We start from the raw sequence: 9,972 nt of genomic DNA on the forward strand, positions 1-9,972 counted from the left end.
ATAGTACCCATGTCATGGGGCTATTACAAAGATGAAATGAGTCAATGTTTGTCAAGAACTTGGAACAGTGCCTGGCATGTAATTATTACTAAATAAACTTTTGTTAAATGATTAAGATAAATAATCAGCTTTGGCTCTTTACTTTCTCTCACGTCCTATAGCTAATCATCAGCTAATGTTGTTGGCTCTTTTTAAAAAATGTATCCAAAATGTGGCGCTCCTCATCTCCTCTGTTGCTAACACCCCGATCTAAGCCATCAGCACCCCTTGCCTTGATTGTTACCATAGCGTCTTAACCGGTCTCCCTGACTCTGTCCCACCTGCAGACAATCTCAAAACAGAAGCCAGAGTGATCCCTTTAAAACACAAGTCAAATTATGCCCCTTCTTTGTTCAAAATCCTTTGACAGCTCCCATTTTACTCGGTAAAATCAAAAGGCCTTAAAATATCTCACAAGGTCCTTCCTGCTCTGTAAGTCACCTCTCCCTCTCAAACATCATTCCCATGTACCCGCTAACACTGTGCTCCACTCACACACTTGCCCCTTTAAATGCATACACCAAGAAGTTCGTGACTGCTGTCCCTTATACACTCTGTTTTCTCTCTGCCTTGGTTGCTTTTCCCTTAGTTCCATGGTTCCCGCCTTCATCTCCTTCAGAGGCACTAAATGTTGCCTTGTCAGAGAGGCTGTGGCCCTCCCCTCCACATGCAGTAGTGACTGACAGCTGCACTATTCCCATTTTCCACTCGCTGGTTTCCAGGGCTTTCCAAAGCTCTTACAATATAAAATCAGCAATTATTCGATCATTGATTATTTCTCTCCCAAGTACACTGTAAGCCCCAGGAGGGCAGGAACTTCGTTTCGGATACTGCTGTACCTTTCATATCTAGAATAACACTTGACACAGAGCAGACACTCAATAAACATTGGTTGAAGAGTTAAAGGGTGAAGCCCCATTACGTGTGCAGCTGCCCACTTGTTCCCTGGTAAGACTGGCTTTGTGTGTATATAGCCCCAAGAACCCCAATTTTTGAGAAACTCTGAAACATGAGATCCTTCACACTCAACTTTTGCTGAGGAAAAGAAAAATATTTATTCTATGAATGTAATCTGGTTATACCTGAAAGGCCCTCTTCTGCTTATGAGTACTCAGCTAAGACATGGCCTGTCTACAAAATGCATCTCCCGTGTTCCAACCACCCCAGGTCTTCCGGATAGCAACGGAGGGACAAGTGCTGAACGGACCACCTAGTGGATGAAGTATACAACGTGAACACAGGCACAGAGATGAAACGTGGGTACAAAAAGCCACTTTAAGGGAAACAGAGTAGATAAAAGAGAATAAGGACATGGAGCAACTAGAATACAGCCTATAGGTTGCATAGTCTATGGAATGTGGTTAATTTTTAAAAACAAAATTGAATAAATTACTAAAAATTGATTGAGCTATCTTAATGAACTATACTCTAAAGAAAACATGATAAAGATACTCTCTTGTTTGTAGTGACTTCTGATAAGAATTAAATACCTTAACCCTGGCTGGTGTAGCTCAATGGATTGAGCACAGGCCTGCAAACCAAAGGATCATGGTTTGATTCCCAGTCAGGGCACATGCCTGGGTTGCAGGCCAGTTCCCAGCAGGGGACGCATGAGAGGCAACCATACATTAATATTTCTCTCCCTCTCTCCTTCCCTTTCCCTCTAAAGTTAAATAAATAAAATCTTTTTTAAAAGAATTAACTTAGATTTTTTATCTTTTATAATAGCTACACTAAGATATATATATATAATAAAACTTATTGATTTTATATATATATATGTATACAGTTAATGAGTGTAGTAAATTTAAGGATGTGAGCAAGCACCACATCCACACGTTGAAGAAGTTCCCTTGCTTCTTAGTTTATTGAGAATTTTGAATCATAAATGGGTGTCATGTTTTTTCAAATGCTTCTCCTGTTTCTGTTGAGATGATTATGTGGTGTTTGTCCTTCATACTTTATATGAATTTTCAGATCTTAAACCAACTTTGCATTTTTGAGATAAATCCTATTTTATCTTCACATTATACGTTGCTGTACTCAATTTGTTAAAAATTGTGTTAATGATTATAAGGTTATTGTTCTGTAGTTTTTTATTGTGATGTCTCTTTTTGACTTTGGTGTCAGGGTAATACTGGCCTCGTAAAATGAATTGGGAATTGTTCCCTCCTCTATTTACTGAAAGATTTTGTGAAGGGCAATTATTATTTCTGTACAGTTTGCCCTTAAACAAGGGGAGTTTTAGGGGTGCCAACCAACCAAATGTCTGTGTAAGGTTTTTGTGTACTTGGATTCCTGACCTAGAGGTTGACCCTTGAACAATGGGGGTTGAAACTATGCCAGTCAATTGGAAAAATCTGTGTGTAAGTGGGCCTGAGAAGTCCAAACCCATGTTTTTCAAGGGCGAGTTGTAAATATTAGGTCGAGTTCACCAGTGAAGCTTTCTGGGCCTGGGCTTGTCTTTGTAGCACTAGCTCTAGTTATAAATTCAATTCCTTACTAATTATGTGCCTACTCCAATCTACTATTTCTTTCTGAGTCAATTTTTGCGATTCGTGACTTCCCAGGAACGTGTCCATTTGATTTAACTTTTCTAAACTATTGATATATAGTTCATATTTTCTTATAATCCTTTTAATTTCTGTAGGGTTGGTAGTTTTATTATTGATATCAGCAATTCACATGTTTTCTCCTTTTATCTTGGTCAGTCTATCTAAAGCTTTGTCGATTTTCTTGATCATTTAAAAGAATAACTTTTTATTCCACTGATTCCCTCTATTGTTTTTCTGTTTTCTATTTCATTGATTTCTTCTTTAATATTTGTTATTTACGTTTCTATTTACTCCAGGTTCTGTTTGCTTTTCTTTTCCTAAGCTCTTTCATGTAAAAGCTTAGGTTATTGTTTCAAAGACTTTCTTCTCTTCTGATATAAGTATTTAAAACTCTAAATTTCCCTCTAAGCATTACTTTAGTTGCATCTCTTAAATTTTGATATGTCTTGGTTTCATTCAGTTAAAACTATTTTCTAATTTTCATTGTGATTGCTTCTTTGGACCATGGCTTGTTTGGAAGTGTGTTGTTTAATTTGCCAATATTTAGGAGTTTTCTAGATTTCTTTCCCTTGTGGATTTCTAATTCTGTTGTGATTGAAAAGCACACTTTGCATGAACTTAATCCTTTTAAATTTATTGAGACTTGTTTTAGGTCCCAGCATGTGGTCGATCCTTGCCTAACCACATGTGCTTGAGACAATGTGCGTCTGCAGCTGTTGGGAAGAATGTTCATCCATGACAGTTAGGTTGAGTTGGTTGATAGTGTTGCCAAGTCTTCCATATTCTTGTTACTTTTTTGCCCAATATTTCTATCCGTTATTGAGAATGAGGTGTTGAAATCTCCAACTATAGTTGTTGAGTTGCCTAATACCTTTTAACTGTGTTAGATTTTATTTCATGCAATTTGTGGCTCTACCATTAGTTGCATTAAATAGTACATCTTTCTGATATAGTGTCATGGAAGTTCCATTATTTTTCATGTGTAAGATTATATTGTCTTGGCATCTGAGCTGCTGCTTCAATTTCCAGAGGGTTGATGATATCTGTCATGTTAGATTGTTGAAATAATTAATAAACAGACAATGTTTAGCACATTGCTAGGTCTGTAGCAGGTCCTTGATGTTTAGTCCCTTCCTAGTTCCCTTTTTCTTTATGTTATGGGATGTGAGGACAAAGCTGGCTTTGAAAACATTGCAAAAATAGCAATTTACGGTATTACTTTTGTTTGTGGTAAACATTGCTATACTCCATAGGAAAGTGGCATAAGAGCCATCAGGCAAGCTGGGAGCTGGCAGAATGTCTTTCTTTTTCATCACTATAAGCTGCTGGAGAACAAACAGTATACTGCTTTATTAGTTTCTGCACAATACGTCTCTTAACACCCATGAAATGAATCCACCAAAATTCATTGAGCAACTCATAGGTTATCTAAGTCTTGATAGAGATAGATCTCCATTTAGGGGATGAAACTAAACAACAAAGTGGAAAAGTGTTTCACATTATAAATTAAGAATTTAAAAATCAAATTTAAGTAGCAGTCACCCTTAAAGTATAAGTATTTCTGATGTGGAAGGAACAAGGTGGGGAGGGGAGGTAGGCCTTCTAGGAACTGGAAATGCATTTTTTAATTTGTGTGCTACCTGTGCATTCATTTTTCTGTTACTGGTTAAGCTAGACATTTACATTCGTGTGTTTTTTATTTTGTGTTTTATATTCCAGTATTTAAAAGCTCAAAATAAATAGTTTTCTTCAAATGGGTTAAGTGCCGAGAGGGTGATTAGCTGCTGCCTTTGATAATGATTCTAGCTCCCACTGAGTAAGAGCTGACCTGGCATAGGAGCACAGAGCTTCACTCCCTCGCTTCATCCGCCATGCGCAGAATCACCAGGATGCACATTACTGCTCTAACAGTGAGGACGCTGACGCTGGGGCTCGGAAGAGCTGATCCCTTGCCTAAGCTCCCACAAGGGGAAAGTGCCAGAGGTCACATCACAACTCAGGAGGGTCTGATTCCAAAGCTGGTCACCTTCTTTATGGGAGTGCTATTGATCTGTGATGATCACCCTGACAGAATTTTCCAGAGAAATCTACTGTATATAACTATCTTTGGTTTATTTTTACTGATAAATAGGGAAAAAGCATTCAAGTATTTACCACAAAATCCCAGGCGGACTGCTATTGCACAGCTTCAAGAACTAGGCCAGGAACTAAAGAATATCTCTGAAGAGAAAATAGATTCTTTTAATATTTGAATTATCAAAAGACTGGACAATTTTGAGATATTTGAGATATCCAAAAAAAGAAAATTTTTGTTCAGGAACAGAAAATAAAAACTAAGGACATTATTGTCAAATAATGTAAATTAAACTGTGACAAATTTTTGAGAAATTGACATACCAGAAAAGATACATATTGGCCGGTGTGGCCCAGCTGTTTGGGGCATTATCTTGTACAGCAAAAAGCTGTGGGTTCAATTGCCAGTCAGACTTGCACCTACTTCGGTTACAGGTCTGATCCCCGGTCTAGTAGCGTATTTCTCTCACATTGATGTTTCTCTCCCTCCCTTCCTCCCTCCCTTCCCCTCTCTCTAGAAATTCAGTGAAAAAATGTCCTCAAGTGAGGATTTAAAAAAGATAGTATCCACTCGACCTTGATGGTAGGAGCATTCTCCTTCAAATAGCCCAGAAGTTACAACACTGGACCTGTAGATAAGGACACTTTATACTAACACACCATCTGACAAGGCTGTGAACATACTCAGCCTTATTTATGTAAATGCAATTTGTTGGTTTTCAACTTGTAAAATACACATACTCAAATCACAGAGATAGTAACACAGTAACAGCAGTGATAAACAGTAGCGCCACTTACTGAGTATTGCTCCTTTCACTGACGTACTGGTCACTCCTCTAAGTGCTTTACACGCATTGACTTATTATTTCTCACAGTCACACTATGAAGTAGGACCTATAATGCAGTTGGGGAAACGCCGCAAAGAGATCACTTTGCTTATATAAATTTAATTAGTTAACATGAAGCAGAACCGGGTTCAAAGATAGTCTGCTACAGATTCAGTTGTCATTACCACAACACTATTATTGTTATAGAACAGATATAAATGTCACTAACCTTGAAAAGGTGAAAATAAATACACGTTTGAAAGAATACTAGGACTCAGGAAACGAAGAAGTGGTGTTAGGAAACAATAAGAGTGACAACATCTTCATCTTGTTTGGTTATTATATTAGTTTTTTAATGCTGCATAACAAATTACCAGAGACTCAGCAGCTTAACACAATATCCATTTATTAACTCATATTTTCTGAGGAACAGAAGCCGGCGTGGACTAGCGAGATTCTGCTGAGTGTCTCCCCAGCTGAGCTCAAGGACCTGGCTGGTCCGTGATCTGATTTTAGGCTGGTGTTCTCTTCCAAGCTTGCTGGTTATGGCCTATTTTACTTCCTTTCAGTCGTAGGATTGGTGTCCTCCACGGAATATTCAACAGGCAGTTTGTAACAGGCTTTTTGCTTTCTTGCAGGCCAGCAGGAAAGTATCTCTCTGTTGTCTTACCTACTTTTAAATGACTTACTTGATGAAGTCAGGCCCACTCAGGATGTCTCCCTTTTGGTGAATTCATACTCAAGTATAACTAATCCCTGGAGTGGTATGCCTTTATAGTTACAAGAACTGCCTACAATTAAGGGAATGGGATTATATAAATTGTACATACCAGGGGACAGAAATTTTGGAGGCTAGGAATCAGGAAATAGCACTCCAAGTTGATAGTAAGTAAATAGATATTTAATGATATTATTTAAAATAAAGACTAAGAGCCCTGGCTGGTGTAGCTCAGTGGATTGAGCGTGGGCCTGCGAACCAGATGATCGTGGTTCGATTCCCAGTCAGGGCACATGCCTGGGTTGCGGGCCGGTTCCCAGCAGGGGACCCACGAGAGGCAACCATACATTGATATTCTTCTCCCTCTCTCCTTCCCTTCCCCTCTAAAGATAAATAAATAAAATCTTAAAAAAATAAAAAATAAAATAAAGACTAAGACAGTAATGCATAACTGTAAGAATGACCAAAAAAAGAAAATATGTAATAATATAATCAGCAAATACTGGGAGGAAGAAAGGAAGGAATGTGGGGATTAAACATGAACTCAATTAGTAGTTCTCAGCCCTGACTTATACAGAATCACCCGAGTATCTTTCAGAATGAGACTGATGCTTGGGTCCCACTCAAGACCAGTTAAAACAGCACCTCTAGGGGCAGAGATTAGTTACAGACATTTTTTTCAAAGCTTCTCAGCGGCTTTCAGTATACAGCTGGATAGAAAACTGCTGAGCCAAATCTTTATCTTTCTTAGTGGAGAGTTAGGCTAGTATATTAGTTTTGGGTTTCCCTGAAGTTGATGAAGTAAAATAATAGAGGAATAGCCGTGTTATTCAGAGTTGTGAACCCAATCATCAGGAGCAATGAAGTCAGAAAGGGTTACAGTGGCTGCCTCTGAGGAAGAGTGTGCCTGGTAGAGTGGGGGGTGGGGTGGGGGTAAGAATTAGCTCTCAGTTTAACCTCTCTGTGCTATTTTCTCTTCTTTTTTTACCATGTGCGTGTATTATGTTGACTTACAAAAATGTTTCAGAGTTCATAGTTTCTTCAACAAGTGAAGAATCAAATCTCCTTATATGGGTAGTACTAAAACTTTGCTGGCCAATGTGAGCTGAATTTTACCTGTTTTTCTTTAAAGACACACGTACTAAACAATGAACAAGTCCTCTGCTTTATGCCTTTGATATTGAAATGCAAAGAATTGTCAATGCTGCCTCATTAAAAATAACTCTCCTGCCTCCCACAGCTATTTTTACTCCTGTTAAGATGTCAGTGAGCATTAATTCAGAGTAGCTTTCTGTATTTGTGTCTTAGGGCTGTCGTAGCAAGTAACACTAAGGGGGTATTTTTAAACAACAGAGACTGATTCTCTTACAGTCTGGGAGTCCCGAACTCCAAAACGAGTTTCACCATGCCCAAGCCAAGGTGTCAGAAGGGGCGGACTCCCTCCGGAGGCTCCAGGGAAGAACCTGTTTCTTGCCTCCTTTAGCTCTAATGGCTGTTAGCATTCCTTGGCTTGTGGCCACATCACCACACCAGTCATACCACGTAGTCTCTGCCTCAGTGGTCCCATTGCCTTCTCCTCTTAAGTGTCCAACTTCCCTCTGCCTCTCTGACGTAAGAATTCATCTGATTACATGTAGAGCCCACCAGAATAATCCAGGTTAATCTCCCCATCTCCAGATCCTTAATCACATCTGCAAGGTCATTTTTTGCTATATAAGGAAACATTCACAGGTTCTAGGGATTAGAACATTAATCTTTTGGAAGCCAACATTCAGTCTTTCCTACTTTTATTCTTCCGATTTTTAATTATTGAGCTAACTTCCAAAGTCTATCCAAATGAAGAAACTACTTTTTATTTAAGGCCTTAGAATCATTGTGAAAGTAAAATACATAATGGCAGAAAGTGTCCACATTTTTCAGAGTTAAGTTTTTTGCTCAATTATAGTAGCTTCTCTTCCTATTTTACACGTGCTCTCCCTATCTTATTTAATATTTGACTTCTGTTTTCTTTACTTAAAAACTTTAAAAAAATACTTTAATCTTTAAGTTGGCAGAGGATAAACATTATGCACCAAATAAACATATACATACAAGTAATTCATGTTTTTACTTACTCTTTGTTAGTAACTTCTCAAGTCCATCATAGTTTTATTCAAACATTAACTTTATTTTTTAAGTATTTATTTGACTTTTGTACATATTGGCCTTAAATAACAAGAAATTTGTGGATACCCAGTCTCTGTTTACTGGTAGTCTGAAAGAACACCTTTAATAACTAGGTGCTTAAAACTATCCTTTTATAGGAACAATATTGTGTAACTTTAGCCATATTAGACGTAATCACAGAGTTCATAAAAAATCACCTCCCTTTTCTCTCAGGTTTTCCTTTCTTTTTCTTAAAATTCTTGGAAGGCAGGAAGGAAGAAAGAAAGGAAAAGAAGGAAAGAAGAAATTTAGGAAAGAAAGAGAGAAAAAATCACATGGAAAAAGAATATTTGATGGAATTTCAGAGGTCAACACCCGAAAACATTTGGTTGTCCGAGTGCTTCCACTGCCCGGGTCTTCCAGAGCGGTGCCAAGGTGCTAGAACAAAACAAGACCATTGTGGGTAAACAAGTGGGTAAAACCGCAGGTTCCCATCTGGGTCTCAGAGGGAGGCCTGGTACTCTGCGCAAATACGGATAAACCACGCCACTCATAAATGACTGGTTATTGGTCTCTTAAACTATGTTGTGCTTTCTCTTAATGGATATGTATGTCCCTGTTGTGTCCCTGTTTTTGCCATGACAAACTATCTTAAAAGCTGGCTTTGAAAGATTAATGTCTAGCATGATCTGCACGTGAACGATGCCATTTCATTTCATGTATTAATTTTATAAAAGAGGTTCATTTTCCAACCTAGTTCTTCCTCTTGCATTTCTGAGAAATTGCTCATCCTTCTAAATATAAAATCTAAAGTCACATCAAATTTTAAAAACATAAAATATTTTCATAATCCAAACTCAGTATTTACCCTAATCACATGTCTTCCCTGTTTACGTGTGTATATGTGTGTATATACAGAAGTGTGTATCACATGTGGGAATAGAAAACAGATGAGATGAACTTCATGTTTTTTCACTGCTTACAAATAATGTCAGTGGCTCCCAAACTCCTTCCCACATGAATATAAACTTTATTGACCTCTATACATCCAGCTCCAACAAGGATGACTAACACAAAGTAGGCACTCAATAAACATGTAATGGAGCATTGAATCTTTTACATTTCCTTTCCCTTTTGCCCTTATTTTTTATCCTGCGACCAAAAGGTACAGGCATCCTGGAGAAGCTAACAGCCACCAAAGACCTATGGATACAGTTCTAACAAAAAGTGCTGTACCTCAGGGCAGAAGATCAGAGGAGGGACTGGAGTGTTGAGATCTTGAAAACGTGGGGATTAGGAGATGGGTGCTCATACCTATTTGTCTACTCACCACTTTCCCATCCGCCCACTGTAACCTCAGCAGGCCCAGCACATCCGAGAAACATCTCTGTCACCTCTTCCCCAAGTAACACCTGGAATATGGAGCACATAAATAATTTAATAATCTGTTGCTAGTGGCCATTTCCAATAGATGTGCTTCGGGACAACATGAGCAAGCAAGCAAGCTGGAAGGACTGCACACACTCCGACAGCCACCTTACAGCCACGTCGCCCTGTTCCACCCTGGTGTGGGCAGCTTTGCTGAATCACTCTGGGCTCTGGGTAGGGCCTAGCA

The sequence above is a fragment of the Sturnira hondurensis genome, unplaced genomic scaffold (assembly GCF_014824575.4).
Source record: "Sturnira hondurensis isolate 20B ecotype Veracruz unplaced genomic scaffold, ASM1482457v3 Scaffold0021795, whole genome shotgun sequence".
Taxonomy (NCBI): domain Eukaryota; kingdom Metazoa; phylum Chordata; class Mammalia; order Chiroptera; family Phyllostomidae; genus Sturnira; species Sturnira hondurensis.